General features: G+C 43.6%; 1 long non-coding RNA gene across 4 annotated transcripts; it reads right to left on the bottom strand.

The window, feature by feature from the left end:
- Positions 1-1,232: 1,232 nt before the first annotated feature.
- On the bottom strand, positions 1,233-6,138 carry LOC123046265 (uncharacterized). Of its 4 annotated transcripts, none has more exons than XR_006422067.1 (4): positions 5,147-6,138; positions 4,538-4,707; positions 1,982-4,086; positions 1,233-1,858 (listed from the first exon to the last, which is right to left on the bottom strand). It is a non-coding gene; the product is annotated as an uncharacterized lncRNA (long non-coding RNA). The 4 variants fall into 4 exon arrangements; XR_006422065.1 differs by having other exon boundaries at positions 1,982-3,984; XR_006422066.1 differs by having other exon boundaries at positions 1,982-4,707; positions 5,147-5,420; positions 5,513-6,138.
- Positions 6,139-17,983: the final 11,845 nt, after the last annotated feature.

Below are 17,983 nucleotides of genomic sequence, written 5' to 3'. Positions count from 1 at the left end.
TATAAAAAATGTGAAACTTAGTCATGTTGAACATTTTCTCTACTTCGCAACCGTTTAAGAGTAATTTTGAATACGGAAACACGAATCCTGCTATTTTCCATATGAAAAACAGAGTACTCGTACTGATAAATGTGTGTGTTTGTACTGAGCTATTTTTTGTACTATAATTTTGAATGGTTCTGAAAAAGAGGTATTTGTATTGATGTTTGCATGGGTTTGTATTAAGCGTATTTTCACTAACTAGACTTTTCTTCTTTTTTGGGTAATATTTTCTTCGTAAGTTTTCAACGATTTACTGTATCGTTGCCCGTGTACTTGCATGATTTATATCATCGAACTAAATGATATTTTCTTTAAAGAAAATGTTTTGTTTGATTCTTTTTTTTTGAACTAAACATTTTTTTACAACGATGTTATGGACTTACCTCATTTTATGACTTGAACTTTTACCATTTGAAATTTCTACGTGGGTTTCTTTTTGTTTGTGCTTTTTGCCCAAACTTATATGGGACATCGTGTTGAACTTACAAAAAAATTAGTTGTAAACTTTTTTTTTCATTTTAATTTGCTTTTTTCCTTCGACTTTACTGCTACCAAATTTGTTGCATAATGATGAGTTCCATTCGGAATCACTTGAATATTGTAAAACCAACGTGTACCACCAAATTACACAAAACTCAAAGCAGCAAACCGATGCTCCAACAGAATTTCAACCATCCCAAAGCTTAAAACTGGGCGAAACCAGTACCACTGAAAACAATCAGGACACTCTATGAGCAATGAAAGACAAAAAGTCTTGCGGGTACGGGCAGAGCAGCCACGCTTCAAGGATGGACCTGCCCTGCACGAAGCTCGATGTCCTGCTGCTATGTGCCCCCATATGACTCATCAACTTGGACGACGCCTAGTGATCGACTTGGACGGTGACAAGTGCTCAACTTGAACGAAGGTTGCCGAACTTGCATGGTTTATATCGTTGAACTGAATAATAATACTTTTAACAAAAAGGAAATGTTGTGTGTTTCATTTTTTTGAACTCAACTTTGTTTTGCGATGATGTTCCGGACATCTATTATTTTACCACTTGAACTTAACTTCTTTGAATTTCGTGTTTTTTAACTTTTTTTGTACTTATATGCCAGTAATAATAGAACATTTGTAACACAACTGTTTGTCCATTTGTCGACATCAACCAAAATAGGCAGGAGAGAGCACTATCGAACTGATCATTCTTTTTGACCGAACTATGTATGTGTTCTTATTTTTCAAGAACTGATCCTGTAATACATACTGAATGGCCACACATGTATGATATAATGAACTATAGGGCCTTAAAAGTGTAATGACAGTACATCTATAAAGCTCTACAAGATCACATGAAGCCTCTGCCAAATGAAATATACAAAATACTGAAAAAAAATTCACACTTTTGCACAAAGGGCATACTTCTGAACATGCTCGACGACACCCACTGAACTTGCAATTGACTGGTGGGAGCAAGCAGCAACTTTGAAGTATGCAAAGGCATCTTGTTTTTCCAGAAAAAAACAGGGGGCCATCTCCATATCAATAAATAGTTATTGATCCATCAGTGAGCATGCATCACAAAGAAAATGTTGAAAGAAAAATTGGGTGGACCGGGTGGACCAGCTACACCTCCTCCTCTGGACTGATTGCTACGGCGAGGTGGAGCTGATGGAGGCGATTTGGCCACTGCAGGGAATCCCAGCGACTACCAAGCCATCCTTGATGTACTAACTATGGTGATGTATTTTGTACTGCCCAAAACACCTGCAGGATGAACTGAAGGGGAGCCCCATCACTTGCAAGATGAACTGAAAATGCCGGCTATGTGGACCTGAAGAATCACCAAATGTTGAACTGAATATACACAAGTGAAGGAGCATGAACGTACACGGTAACTCTTATGTTACACAACAATAACCGAGCATATATGTTTATAAGTTGAAGGGTAACAGACCTCAAGATAGCAATGGACTTCCAATATTCATCTATTTGAGCTGCTGCCTTTTATTTTAGTATTTGACGCATCCTGCAAAAAGAAAATGGACCGAAATTTCAAAGATGAACTGAAAAAGACTAACATAATTCAGTAGAGATGGATGTGAAAAATGATGAGCATCCCAAATACTATAATCATTGAGGTTGTGGTAATTACATCGTCCTTACATACTGATGTACTACTAGTAGTCTACTAAGTTGTACTTAAGTGCATCCACTTTTGGAATTCAGAGTAAGAAGTATTAGCTGAAACAAAAGAGTACTCATTTCAAGTAGGGAGTCATGTTCTTGTGCCTACATATTACAAACTTGATTTCTTACTCTAGATTCTAGTATCAGAATACAATGATGAACAAGGCTTTATATACTAAAGTGCATTTCAGACTTCTTTGAAGTTTTATTCAGAATGTCCTAGGTCAAGGCTCTGGGCAAATCTGTAGTTTCAGACTGAGCTTTTTTATATAAAAAGGTATGAAAGGCATAGTATGAAGACGAGAAGAATGGGGAGAAACCTTCATGTGACATACATAACAAAATGTTCAGAACTAGTATCGCAGCATAATAATATGTGAGTACAAGTGTGTAGCACAACAACGCAATTGTACAAGTCATACCTGGACACAAGTTATCTACATTCCTTTGATTACACTACTCTGACTAGAATTTAGTAAATAACACTAGACTCCTATCAAGATAACCTATTAAGATTAGAAGGAACAGGAAACTCAAGCGTACTCTCAGTTCAGAGAAGTGCAAGCATTTGGTACAGCCAGACGCAACCTAAAACAATGACTAGCTCCACACAAAATGAAAAGTTGTCGAACTGACAAGCTCCACACGAACTGAAAAACTGTCAAACTGAAGAGCTCTAGATCAATATTTATGTGGTGAGAATCTTCTTTACCTATACTTGAACTTGTCCTAAATGCATTACATGAAAAGGGAAAGGGAGAGGAGTTACCAAACCTGACAAAACTTCAAATGGATTTAGCAGTGGAGCATTTACTGAGTAGATAATGGAGTTGGCTGGAGCATTGATGCAAACCTGAACGTATGGGACAAGGGCCTCTATCCTTCTGTGCAGGCAAGTCTGAACTGATACAAACTTCTTTTTGCCTAGCTACTAAATTTTTTTATATAGCCAGCTATTTTTTTTAACACACACATTGAACCGTTTCTGGGGTTCTTAACGAGCTGATGGTAGAAAACATGTTGAACAACTTTGGGCTTCCAGAAACTACCGAATGTTTTTGGGTTCATTTATGTACCTTTTTGTTATCTTTTTCTCAACTCCAAGCCACAATTACAATCACAATACACACATATACCACATAATTAAGCAAAACAACTAATTTAATCCAAAAACAGTTTCTGAACTTGGTTTGAGCTTTGTTTCTTCAGATTTTTGAACTTTTGCAGAAGGTATGCCTGAACTTGCGTGAATGACAAAAATGACACATAGTTTGTTCTGCTTTTTTGTAAGATGAATTGAAAACATAAAATGGAGTACCTCCATAGAGTATCTCGACGAATTGGAGCTTGTGCATAACAGGAGGAGGACCCAGGAATTATGTAGCATCACACGTGTTATGCATGTTTATGTAAACAGAGATGCCAACTTTCTACATATAGTTACTTCTAGCTCCCAGCAAAATTTGTAAAATGGAAGGCAGATAGGTCTAGCTACTCTATTATGAAGCTCACCTTCATACTTGACAGACCAATGAACCACTGAAGAAGGGGCTTCCTAGGGGCGCTACCTATCTCCAACCGAAAAAGGACCGATGACAGTGGTGCATGAGCCAATACGACTGCCGTGGGGCAGGAACCCTGACGACGATGGCCTGATTATTGAAAAAATCCAGGGTGGAGCACGGGTGGCCTGCACGTAGCTCTTCTCGTGAACGGCGTCGGAGGGTGCAGTTGTACTGCCGAGATGAAGAGATCCTCGCCCTCCTGCCGCTGAGCGCAACGTCACAAAATACCAACTACCATCAGTCGTAGTCAAAGCACTTACTAAAAAGGTCCCATTGGCATGTCGAAGTTGCTTATTTACTTGATATTCTGAAAAGATCAATGCCAAGACTAACATCATAACTTGATTTTTTTTCTAATGGATGCATACTGATGACCTACTACAGGTATTGTTTGTTGAACTGTCCTTGTTGTTTAGTATGTTTTTTCTTTTTACAAAATTTAACTGAAGAATACCCCAAATGTGGTGGTTTAAAAAAATATGAACTTTACGGAAAAGAACGCCTGAATGTTTGAGTTGGAAGAGTGTGAACTTCTCGATGAAACATTTTATTTGAAATGTTTGTGGGACCAAAAATAGAAAAGAGTGGGAAATAGGATGTGCACTTTCATGTAAAGAAAGTTTGAACTCCCTGTCAAATAATTGGTTTCAGTAGCAGAAAAAAATTATTTAAACTTCTATATTGAACACTTTTTATAGAGTGTCCCCGTGAGCTTCCCAACTTTTTTATTTTTTGAATGAATCAATGGGCAAACGAACCTTTGCCCGGAGCGTCATTGAACGGCCTCGGTTGGCGGTGGTGAACAGACTAGGGTGGCAGCTGTGAATGGCCTGGGCGCTGTCGTTCCTCCAAATTGCATTATGTTGAAACCATTTTTTCTAACTTATCTTGGTGCCATATCTGACCTTCCATTTTTTGTGTTATTGAACTGAACATAAACAAGAAGTGAGCTTAATTGAAGTTAACTAAAATTTAGAAACTTAACTTAACAATATAAAAACTGAACTTTCTTTTAATTACTGGCTATGTGATAAACATTTCTACGCAGAGTAACAAAAAGTTCTCGACTCATTTACCAACAGTAGTACATCTCATGGGAACAAAAATTATTTCCACTCAGGGAACAAAATGTTCTTCATCCAGGGAATAAAAAATGTTTTTGTTGGTAATTTACAATCAGCACAACAATAGCATATAAACATTTTATCCTAGATCATGCTGCACATTCCTAGCAATTCACATTTCACTGATAACCATAACATCCACCTGAAACTAGATCAATTCTTTAGATTCAGAGAAGTAATGGGGAACGAATGACACTACCTAATCATACTCGAATTCAGAAACAGAGCAAACATCGGGCAAACCTTGAATTTTGTGCACATTAGCAGAGGCTGTTGGTAGTTCAGAACAGGGATGATGGCTTCTTTGGCGAAGACTGTAGCCGGGATTCAACTTGTACGACAAACAGCGCTCAATTTGGACTGAGAAGGAGGTTGCAGCTGTGCCTGGGAGGAGAAAAAGGGGTTCGCCCGGGCAGAAGACAGGGGAAGAAGCGAGGCCGCAGGCGGCGCATGGCAGTTCAGGGACGAAGTGACCGCGGCGACGGCTGGTGTTGTGCTCAAGCATTACTGCAAACACCTTCCGTGCAACACACATGTCAAAGAACTGATTATGTAGAAGTGATCCAACGAGCCATCAAGGAGATGCAGGGCTGAAGGAATGAAATTGACCTGGGTGGCGGCACCACGGCACACCAATCCGAGCAGCGAGGGGAACTGGAGACACGCGGGGAAGGAGCAGCGCAATGGCGACGGGGAGCTGCGCCGGTGGGATAGGCTTCAGCGCCAGCTGGATCTTGCCCATCCGGACGTGAGGAGGGGGGAGGAGGCTTGGGGCAGAGTTCCTCATCGTCGGTGGTAGGCGCGCTGTCGGGGAGGTGCTGCTCCGTCGTCGGGAGATGGAGACACCACTCCATGGCGATGTGATTGGGTCGGGTCCGGCTAGGGGTGGCGGTGCGCGGAGATAGGGATGGGAATAGCGACGCGCGCCTGCGTGGGCGGCGCGCTGCGGGTGGGCTGGGGACGGCGGCACGCGGCGGCACGCTCGGGGTGGTGGGATCGGGTTGCGGGAATCGTCCGGGACAAGGGGTCCGGGACAAGAGGAGGCTCGGCGGGGAGGCGTGCGGACGGCCGGCCGGCGGCCGCGCGTGGGTCGGAGGAGCGACCCGTCACGGCGCCGCGGGCTCCCTCGCTCCGGCTGCCGCCGTCCCTCGCTCGCCCGCGACGGCTGCCTCCGGTGGTAGGAAGCGGGTTGGGGCCTGTATTCAGCGCATCGCGTCCTTACAGGGACCGAGGGTATTCTGTTACCGGTAACAACAGAATAATCCAGCCCTATATATATATATATATATAATGTATATATAATATTATAATATATATATATAATTATATATATAATACATATAATACTAATAATAATAGTATAATAATAATAATAATTAATAATTAATACCAATAATTTAATAATAATACTATAATAACAATAATTAATAATTTAATAATTATATAACTATACTATATATATATAAATATAATATAATATAAATATAAATAATGAGTTTTTCTAAAAAAGTTCATGTATTTAAAAATGTTTTCAAATTTCACAAAATTTCGTCAATTCAAAAAATATTCATGTATTAGAAAATAGCATAAAATAAAACTGTTAATCTCCCCTATATATATATAATAAAGTACGGAGTGCTTCTGCCCGTACGTCATTAAAATTGCTCCCGAAGTTGGAAAAAATTACCCACCAATGTCACCTATAAGTTATAAAAAACGTTGCACACAGAAAAATTCGGACTGGGCCGGCCCATTTCAGAATATCTAATACTACGCCCGGCGCACAGAAAAAGACACACCTTGCCTGGGCCGACCTATATATGGGTGATTAATTTTTTATTTTTTATTTTTATTTTCCGTCATTGCTTTTTGTCTACTTGAAATAATTTGTGAATTTGAAAAGGTTTCCAAAATTTGAAACCGTGAATTTTAAAATAATATTTAATAAATCATAAATGTTTGTGGCTTTAGAAATTGTTTGTGATTTTTCAAAATATTAGCAAATTTTCTAATAAATGTCCGGAAAATAAACAGACATTAATGAGTTTTTCTAAAAAAGTTCATGTATTTAAAAATGTTTAAAAATTTCACAAAATTTCGTCAATTCAAAAAATATTCATGTATTAGAAAATAGCATAAAATAAAACTGTTCTTAAATTCAAATATATGGTTTTTGATTCACAAAATATACGCGGATTCAAAAGTGTTCACTAATTTAGAAAATTATTTTATCAAATCCCAAAAAATGTTAGCCGATTCTAGAAATGTTCGCAGATTAAACAAAAGGTTTGCATATAATATGTTCATGAATTCAGAAAACGTTCTTGATTTTACAAAATGTTTGTGAATTTTAAAAAGTTCACAATTTCAAATATGCTCATGAGTTTAAGAAAATGTTCATGATTTTTAAAAGTTGTTCATGTTTTCATAAAAATGAGAGTGATAGTGTATATCGATGATGTAGTAAGATGTGATCATTGCCATTCGAAATTATGATTTTTTTCTCTCGTTGGAACGCACGGGCATGTTTACTATATTAATAAAATATGCATTGCTTCTGCCTGTTCACCAGCAACATTTTTTTACAGAAGACCCCCTTTGTTTTCAGGTAATTAACTCGCTATATCAGTTAAGTGAGAAAACGAACCTTTTTTTACTGTTTTATAGAAAACCCCCTTCTTTTTCTGATAAATAACCCACACTCCCAGAAAACGTATCGTTTTTGCCTTTTTTCTATAATTAACCCGCATTCCATCTAGAACAAATAATACTTTATCAAAATACATCTTTTAAACCCTAACTCCAATTTTAACATGTTATATATTAAATTTGATTAGAAAAATATGTAGAATATGAATCTGATGTTATTTTACCTGTTAAACATTTTTAAAATGCTATTTAGGGTGCAACCTTAATGAATAGCGCACGATCCATCTTTCTTTGGTATCGACACCGACCCGGATTACAATGAACACCCCATCAAACCCAAGTTGGAGACAGAAAAAACCGTCGATAACCTTGCATGTACGCCTCGGCAAAATATTGCATGAAAATAAAGCAGATTCTCATCTAATGCCGAGAGAGACGCCTCGGCAATATCTATTGGGGTCTTAGTCATGATTATTGGGTTAGGACCGTGCGTTATTTTCTTTTCCCGTTGCAACGCACGGGCTCTTTTGCTATATATATATATATATATATATATATATATATATATATATATATATATATATATATATATATATATATATATATATATATATATATATATAAAAAGTTCGTTTGAGCACCTACTGAAAATGCCACGTTGAAGCCTTTATTCTCCTTCACGGAGTCAGCTAGCTGAGCATGAATATATTTTAATTCTACACTAAGCCGGGTACTGGCATTCAGGAGATCATTTTTCTCCTGCCTGGCCCGCGTAAGTATACGCTCGCCAGCATCTTGATGCCTTTGAGCTCTCTGTTCATCCTCTTGTAGAATATCCGGATTCACTTCAGGATTATCTGCGGAATCTGTCATTAGATCGGCAACGTGTCAAAAACGCTCGTATACGTGATTACGTTTTTTCTCGATGGAGAAAAGTATTATCAGTTGGGGCCTTCTTGGATCCCTCTAGTTCGGCAGTTTTTTCCCTTAGCTGGGTTTGACACCTCTCCAGCTCTTGATACAGCAGGTTATTCTTCTTTGACAGAGCATGTTCATACAATGATCCTTAAATCAGTTGTACCAACTGTTTCAAGTCTCAGGGGCTACTGATATACATAATTATCAGTTTTTACTTACCCGTATATCTTTCAAATACTGGTCTGTGGCTCTAGCAAGCCCATCTCGAGCAGCTCGGATGTACGCATCACCCGAGCTGAAGGCATTGAAAGCTTCTTCGGAGAAACCAGGGTTGCGGAGTGCGGCCCGCCGACACCGATGATTCATGGCGCTCTCTACTTCGGAGTTTGTAGCGGATATTCTATCCAAATCCTCTATACAAGGGATGTACGGTATCGCCTCCGTATTAACCTCTGCCCTCGAGGACGGCTCTGGAGCTCGGCTGGTGGAGGCATGGCTAGTTGGATCCCTGGATATAGTCCGTCGAATGTTCTTCCTGCCAAGACAAAAAGGACAGTGTCATACTTTAAGATGACTGTCACGGAGCACGTTTAAAACCATACCTCTTTGATAATGGTTCAGCCGCATTGCCGCTCGCCTTCCTTTTTGGAAGCCTACCCGGCGTAGGCACTCCCCGTTGGTGAGTTGCCTCGGGTTCAGCGGGGCGCGCCGACCGCCTTCCCTTTAAAAAACATAAGCATTGTGTTGTGGGTAAGGCGGAAAGAGTGAATTCTTTTTGGAAATAAGTCTCCTATTCACTTACATGTGATACAGGGAGAAGGCCAGGATAGTCAGCAATGATGGCCACTTCGGTGCCATCACTGCTCGCCTGGTAAAACACCCCTTCGACAAGCTCCACAAATATATCCGGATCCACTTCGAATCCGGGGTCAAGGGCTCGGTTGCGGTCCTCTGGCTATGGAGTCGGGTTGTTGATCTCCTTGGTAAACTCCCGTCATTCCTGTTATGGATGGGTAGAGTAAAAATTCATGCTAAAGGACTGGGAGAACGGATAGAGTTGAGTGAGGGATAGCAACTCACCTAGCTAGGAGGGTTATACATGGAAAATCCGTCCCATGGCTTAATACAGACGAACTCCTCTTCTTCTCCTTTGTATAACTCGGACAGTATTTTCACTAGAGCATTGGTGGAGTCCGGGCCTTTCCTACCGAAGTGGGTAGCGTCGTCTTCACCATTGAAGTGCCACATGGGATGCCCTCGGTACTGGAGTGGTGTTACCCCCCGCATTATGCATACGGCCATAACTTTGATTATTGTTAATCCGGATGTAGCAAGCGTTCGTATCTTGCTCATCAATTGCGGGACCTCTCTGCTATCTTCCTCCTTGAACCTCCAGGGACGCCAGTTGCGGCGCTTCACCAATGGAGTATTTGTGAACTCGGGAAGACCCATTCGAACTGGGTCAGGAAGGGAGACGTCCTCTATGTAGAACTACTCGGAAGGACATTCTTCGGATACCTTCTTCGGTGTGCCGGATAGGTATCTGGTCCCGGCGATGCGCCATATCTCGGCTCCGCCAACTTGGAATATTGATCCCTCTTGATTACGAGGGATGAGGCAGAACAGCCTCTTCCATAGCTCAAAATGAGCTTCGCAACCCAGAAATAACTCACAAAGGGCGACATAGCCTGCGATATGCAGGATGGAGGTTGGGGGTGAAGTTATGCAGTTGGAGGCCATAGTACTCCAAGAGCCCGCGGAGGAATGGATGGATTAGAAATTTGACGCCCCTCAACAGATAAGGGACAAGGCATACTCGCTCCCCCCATATGGATTGGGGAAATTCTTCGCTTGCTCCCTGCCATCAAAAGTAGCTAATCCGGCTCGGACGGGGACTAGGTATGCAGGTGGGAGGAACCCCTGGGTTTGCAACTTCACTAATTAACTGTGGGATATGGTGCACTTCTCCCAATCACCCGGATTGACGCTGTGAGGGCAGGAGGAGGAGCTGCGGGGACCGGCCATGTTGGGATGGTTTTTTCAGGCGCGCTCTAATGATTCTTTGCTTGGGGAGGATGGTGTGATTAGATCTGAAGATCCCAGTCTCTTTAAATATACGATTTACTTACATAGTTAGGGTGGCAAGTGTAAAAATGCCCCGACTCCTCGCATTCGCTTGACACATGGAAGCTGGAGATTATTGGAGTACAGAAGCCGAGGAAGTGTAACATTAAATGAGGAGCCAAGTACTGCTCTTTACAACATGTACTTTGGAAGAATTCAGAGGAGGAACCCGCCTTGCAATGCCGAAGACAATCTACACGCCGGACTCATCAACATTGAAGCCTGGTTCGGGGGCTACTGAGGGAGTCCTGGGTTAGGGGGTCCTCGGACAGCCGGACTATATACATTGGTCGGACTGTTGGGCTATGAAGATACAAGATAGAAGACTTCGTCCCGTGTCCGGGTGGGACTCTCCTTTGCATGGAAGGCAAGCTTGGCGATTCGGATATGTAGATTCCCTTCTGTAAGGGCATATTTATCCCTAAGTGTTTTGGTGATTGATGACAATACTCGTGCAGACTAATCGTGTGCCTTGAGTCCCACAGATACTTCTTCATTAGGCACAAGATGATTCGGTGCCCCTCGAAGACTAGTGAAGCCGTCGTTGTTCTACGTTTCTCTTTGGTGGAGTTGAGTCGTAGGAGAGCCGTACTATTAAGAGGGGGTCCGCGTCGGAAAGGTAGGGTGGAATCACACGTACACTTGCCCCTCCTTTCCTTGCACTTTGGAGCTACCCATCGTTATCATTGTTGTGCGAAAAACTGACGACTACTGCTGTACTTGCGGTAGTACCGCAAGTACACGCGGTAGTACCGCGACAGGTCATGGTAGTACCGCCCCTCTGGCGCGGTAGTACCGCGGTACCTTGGCCTAGTGCCGCTCCGGTGCGGTAGTAGGGGCGGATGTAATTTTTTACATCCGCGCCACCCACGGTAGTACCGCTCGTCCTGCGCGGTAGTACCGCGGGCGCTCACGGTAGTACCGCTCCTTTGGAGTTGTAGTACCGTGGCCCTTCTACCTAGTACCGTTGCGTCGCGGTAGTAGGCGCGGATGTAATTTTTTACATCCGTGCCTACCACGGTAGTACCGCGCCTTACAGGCGGTAGTACCGCGTCGGGTTTTTGCACCACCCTAGTTTCTGCGGAAGTTGACACGGATGAAATTTATTTCGTCCGCGCCCTTCCCAGGCCGTGACCCTCCTGCCTTGCGGTAGTACCGCAAGGGGAGCGGTAGTACCGCACCAGCGGTAGTACTGCTTCTAGCTCAGGCTTGTTCCGGCCTGTGCAGCTGCCACGGTAGTACCGTGATCACCCACGGTAGTACCGCGCGTCGTCGCGGTAGTACCGCTCCCTTAGAGCGGTAGTACCGTGAGTCGCGGGCAGAACTAGTGGATAACGGTTGGATCTTTTCCCCGACTATATAAGGGATGTCTTCTACCTCTAGTTGACTACCTCTTCCACCTCTAAGCTCCATTGTTGCTCCAAGCTCCATTTTCGCTCGATCTCTCTCCCTAGCCAATCAAACTTGTTGGTTTGCTCGGGATTGGGTGACAAGGGCCCGATCTACACTTCCACCAAAGGATATTTGATTCCCCCACTTATCCCTTGCGGATCTTGTTACTCTTGGGTGTTGAGCACCCTAGACGGTTGAGGTCACCTCGAAGCCATACTCCATTGTGGTGAAGCTTCGTGGTGGTGTTGTTGTTGGGAGCCTCCGATTGTTGTGGAGATTGCCCCAACCTTGCTTGTAAAGGTTCGGTCGCCGCCTTCAACGGCACCAATAGTGGAATCACGGCATCTCGCATCGTGTGAGGGCGTGAGGAGAATACGGTGGCCCTAGTGGCTTCTTGGGGAGCATTGTGCCTCCACACCGCTCTAACGGAGACGTACTTCCCCTTAAAAGGAAGGAACTCCGGTAACACATCCTCGTCTTCCACCGTCTCCACTCTTGGTTATTTCGTGCCTTTACTTTTGCAAGCTTACTTATTGTTACATCTCTTGCTTGCTTGTGTGCTAGTTGTTATTGCATCATATAGGTTGCTCACTTAGTTGCATATCTAGACAACCTATTTGTTGCGAAGTTTAATTTGGTAAAGAAAAGCTTAAAAATTGTTAGTTGCCTATTCACCCCCCCCCCTCTAGTCAACCATATCGATCCTTTCAATTGGTATCAGAGCCTCGTCTCTTTATTAAGGACTTTCACCGTCCGAAGAGTATGGTTGACACCCACGATGGTGTGGAGGAACACTCCGGTGTGAATCCTATCTCATCTTCGGCCGAAGGGGGAACCTCGGTCTCTCGTGAGGAGTTCAATGTGGCTTTGGACACATTGAAAACCTCCATGACGGCCGAGGTTAAAAGCATGTTTAATGATTTCTTAGAGGGACTTAAACTATCTACCGCACCTATGAAAGTGGATGATCCCACTAACAAGGTGACGGATGCTTTCTCCGATAAGGGGGAAGCTAACAATGAAAAGAGTCCTTCTACTAGTGGTAGAAATGGCACCGGCATCTTTGCCCATGTGGAACCCCCGGTCTATGGAGGGCCTATCCCCTCCACTCATTTGAATCATGCCGGTCCACCTCCTAAGTATGAAAAAGGTGTAGATTTTGATAATTGGGTCTATCGCTTTAAGCGTCATTTGAAACATGTGAACACTAACCTTTGGAGAGTCATTGAAGAAGGTTTTTATCCTCATGACCCAAGCAACTTCACCCCTCGAGAAGCCGTGGACAATCAATTCAATGAGAGTGCTCTCTTCATCATTCAAGATGCAATTCTTCCCGAAGATCTCCCTCACCTTCGACCCCATGTCATTGCTAAAGAAGCATGGAAATGTGTTGAGGGCCTCTATCGTGGAAGTGCTAGCATTCAACGGTCCAACTATGAAGTGGTGCAAGATGAAGCCGACGAGTTTGCAATGAAAGAAGATGAAGAACCTCGTGAACTCTTTCGAAGAGTAACCAAACTCGCGGTGGCACTTCGAGATCATGGAAGCAAGGACACGGATGACAATTGGATCAAGCGAAAGTTCCTCAAGGCCATGATGCCCTACAACAAAGCCATGTCCTCCGTCATTCGTCAACGACCGGACTTCCACACCATGACCTCAAGTGAAGTGTTGGATGAGTTCGTTACAATGAGCATCTTGGACAAGACCGCCGAAAATGCGGTGCTCCGTTCTCAAAGAGCTAAGAAGCCTAACCTTGCCTTGAAGGCCAAGGTCATTGTCGAAGAAGAGGAAGAAGTGGAAGATGAGGAAAGCAACCCCGAAGACACCAAGTTCGACTACCATGAGCACATGTCCCTTGCTTCAAGACAATTTTGGAGCAAGAAGAGCTCAAGACCCAACTTCAACAAGAATAACTCAAGTGGCGTCAAGGGCAAGCAACGAATTAGAACTTGCTTCAACTGTGGCAATGTGAGCCATTTCGTTGTGGATTGTCCTTACGAGAAGAGGGAAGACAATGGTGGCAAGTTCATTCGGAAAGACAAAGCCAAGTCCGTCCCCAACAAGAACAACTTCGCCAAGAAGACTCCCACTCGTGGGTTGTTGGTTCAAGAAGAATACCAAGAGGATGATGATGATGATGAGAATGAAGAAGCAACGGCCATGGCATCCATTGCCATTGCTACTCCTCGGGTGTCTCTCTTCGAATCACCCAACGAAAACATCACCGCTAGATGCCTCATGGCGAAGGCTTCAAACAAGGTAACCCCCAACATCACAACCACCATCATTTCTAATCCCTCCATGGAGGATTGCATTGATGGACATGTTGAGTCTAATGAGGAAGTGAATGAATTAGAGTCCTTCATGAGTAAGCTAAAGGTAAAGTCCAAGAAGCACTTTGTTGCTCTCTTGGAACAACTTGGTGAGGCCAATGACATGATCGAGGCTCACGAAGAAACCATCTCCAAGATGGAAGGTCATAGTCGTGACTATGCCGATGAGATATCGGATCTCTCAAATGCTCTTGAGGAAGAGCGTGTGCATCATTTGACTCTTGAGGAGTCACACAATGATGCCCATGCTAAGTTAAAGAAAGATCTTGATCATGCTCTTGTCATGTCTCGTGTGCTAACCTCCGAGAAGGCTAAACTTGGGGTTGATCATGCTAGACTCAAAGAGGAGTTTGAGATACTTGACAAGGCTCACAAGGCCTTAAAGGGTACTCATGCTACCCTCAAAGAGTCTCATGCTCAAATCCAAGTTAAGCTAATCAAGGAAAAAGCCACCTTTCCTCATATGGTATTAATTGATAATGCATGTGCTACTAACCCTTGTTGTGAGCATGTGCATCTTATGGAGGAAAATGCTAAGTTGAAGGATCAACTTGAGAAGGGCCTTGTGACTTGCATTCAAGGTGAGAAAAACCTCAACGACCTTTTGAGCAATCAAAAGAAAGTTGTGGGCAAAGAAGGAATTGGGTTTGCACCCAAGTCCAAGAGCCAGAAGAAGAAGATCAACAAGGCCAACCGTCCTCCTCCCCTCAAACAAACTTTTGTGAAAGAGGGAGACGGAGCTTCCAAGAAGAAGAAGGAGAAAGTGAAGGAAGTTGATGTTCAAAAGGGCAAGAACGTTTCCTCAAACAAAGCCGGCGACTTTAACCCTTCATATGTGTTGTGCCGTGCTAGTGATGGACATGTTTATGCTAAATTTGTTGGTTCTCCTTATGAGTACATTGAATGGTCTATTTGGGTTCCCAAGGCCCTTGTTACTAACATCAAAGGACCCATTACTAAATGGGTACCTAAAACCAAGCATTGATCTCGTGTAGGTGTTTGCTTCCGGTGGGGGATCATGGTTGCTCGATAGTGGAGCAACAAATCATATGACCGGGAGCAAGGACTTGGTGGTGGATGTGCAAGAGACTCCATCTATGCCCACCAATGTCGAGTGGGGTGATGCATCACATTCTAAGGTATTGGGCCTCGGCAAGGTTGTCATTTCTCATGATCTAACGATCGAGAAAGTCATGCTTGTTGAGTCCCTTGCATTCAATTTACTTTCCGTTCGTCAACTTGCACTCATGGGTTTTGCCACATTCTTTAATATTGATGCCGTGGCCCTCTTGTGGAGCAAGACTCTTAAAGTAGCCTTTGTTGGGCATGTCGAGAACGGTCTCTATGTGGTTAACTTTTCGGAGCAACCCACTAAGACCGCGACATGCCTAATGGCTAAAGTTGACGTGGGATGGCTTTGGCATCGCCGTTTGGCCCACGTCAATATGAGATCTTTGCAAAGTCTCCTCAAGGGGGACCATGTTCGTGGACTAACAAATGTGAGTTTTGCCAAAGATCGTGCGTGCAGTGCTTGTATCGAAGGAAAGCTTCATGAAAAGGCACACCCTCCCTCAACCATCATCTACTCAAAGAGACCCTTGGAGCTCCTTCACATGGATCTCTTTGGGCCTCCATCTTTTGATAGTCTTGGAGGAAGAAAGTATTGCTTGGTGATTGTGGATGATTACTCAAGATATACTTGGGTATACTTCTTCAAGAGGAAGAGTGAGACCCAACAAACCGTCATCAACTTTGCAAATGAAGCTCAACGTCAACATGATGCAAAGATCTTGACAATAAGAAGCGACAACGGCACCGAGTTCAAGAACTACACCTTGGATGAGTTTCTTAGTGACGAGGGGATCAAGCATCAATATGCGGCACCTTATACCCCTCAACAAAATGGTGTTGCGGAGAGGAAGAACCGGACGTTGATGGATGCGGCAAGGACCATGATGGCGGAGTTCAAGTCTCCATACAACTTTTGGGCCGAAGCCATCAACACAGCATGTCATGCATCCAATCGGCTCTATCTTCGCAAAGGCTTGAACAAGACTCCTTATGAGATCCTCACCGGCAACAAGCCCAACCTCAAGTACTTCCGGGTGTTCGGTTGTAAGTGTTTCATTCTCAAGAAAGGTGTTCGGTTGTCTAAATTTGAAGCTAGAGCTCATGAGGGCATATTTGTTGGTTATGCTACAAACTCTCATGCTTACCGTGTCCTCAACAAGTCCACCGGACTCATTGAGGAGACGTGTAACGTGGAGTTTGACGAAAATAACGGCTCCCAAGTGGAGCAAAGTGGTACTTGTGATATAGGTGATGAAATTCCTCCCCAAGCCATAAGAAGAATGGGTATTGGTCACATCCTACCCATTGAGGAACCCCTTGTGGCCGAAGGAGAAGGACAATGCTCTACTCAAGTAGAGCCATCACCTCATCAAGACCCACACGCTTCCGAAGAACAACGTGAAGGCCCTCAACCTCGTGAACAAGACCAAGGGCAAGATCTACCTCAAGACGGTGATGAACCACTAAATGATGCCCAAGGTCAAGTTCTTCCCCTCGAGCTAGTTCAAGATCAAGATCAACCTCAAGATCAAGAACAAACTCAAGACGGCGCTCAAGATCATCAAGTCAACCCTCCTCCTTCCACACGCGAGGAGGAATTAGAGCGTCGTGCCGCGAAGATTGCTTCCAAGCTCACAAACCAAGGCCATCTCATGGAAAATGTGGTTGGAAGCCTTCGTAAAGGGGTAAGCACTCGTAGACAATTGGCAAACTATTGTGAACATCACGCGTTTGTCTCTTGTGTTGAACCCCAAAAGGTCTATGAGGCGCTCGAAGACCCGGATTGGCTCAATGCCATGCATGAAGAACTCAACAACTTCGAGTACAACAAGGTGTGGAGATTGGTGCCAAGACCATCCGGGAACCACAATGTCATTGGGACCAAGTGGATCTTCAAGAACAAGCAAGATGCCCATGGGAACATCATTCGCAACAAGGCAAGATTGGTAGCACAAGGCTACTCCCAAGTCGAGGGTATCGACTACGGTGAAACCTTCGCTCCTGTTGCTCGTCTTGAATCCATTCGTTTGTTGATTGCTTATGCTTCCCATCACAACTTTAAGTTGCAACAAATGGATGTGAAAAGTGCTTTTCTTAATGGTCCCATTAATGAATTGGTCTATGTCAAGCAACCCCCCGGGTTCGAGGATCCCTACTTTCCGGACGTGTATCAACTCGATAAGGCACTCTATGGCCTTAAACAAGCCCCACGTGCGTGGTATGACCACCTTACCGAGTTGCTACAAGATCGTGGTTTTGAAGTAGGGCTAATCGACCCCACTCTTTTTACTAAGAAGGTCAACGGGGAGTTGTTTGTATGCCAACTATATGTTGATGATATTATCTTTGGTTCCCCTAACAAAGCTTTCAATGAAGAATTTGCCGCTCTCATGACCTCCAAGTTTAAGATGTCTTCGATGGGAGAGTTGAAGTTCTTCCTTGGTTTCGACATCAAGCAAAGAAGAGAAGGAACCTTCATCAACCAAGCCAAATATACTCAAGACATGCTTAAAAGATTCAAGCTAAGTGATGTCAAGCCGGCTACTACACCAATGCCTACCAAGTGCCAACTTGACATCGATCCCAATGG

This window comes from Triticum aestivum, chromosome 2B (assembly GCF_018294505.1).
Source record: "Triticum aestivum cultivar Chinese Spring chromosome 2B, IWGSC CS RefSeq v2.1, whole genome shotgun sequence".
NCBI lineage: Eukaryota > Viridiplantae > Streptophyta > Magnoliopsida > Poales > Poaceae > Triticum > Triticum aestivum.
The sequence above is the reverse complement of the archived record's forward strand: the minus strand, read 5'-3'. Positions and strand labels throughout refer to the sequence as shown.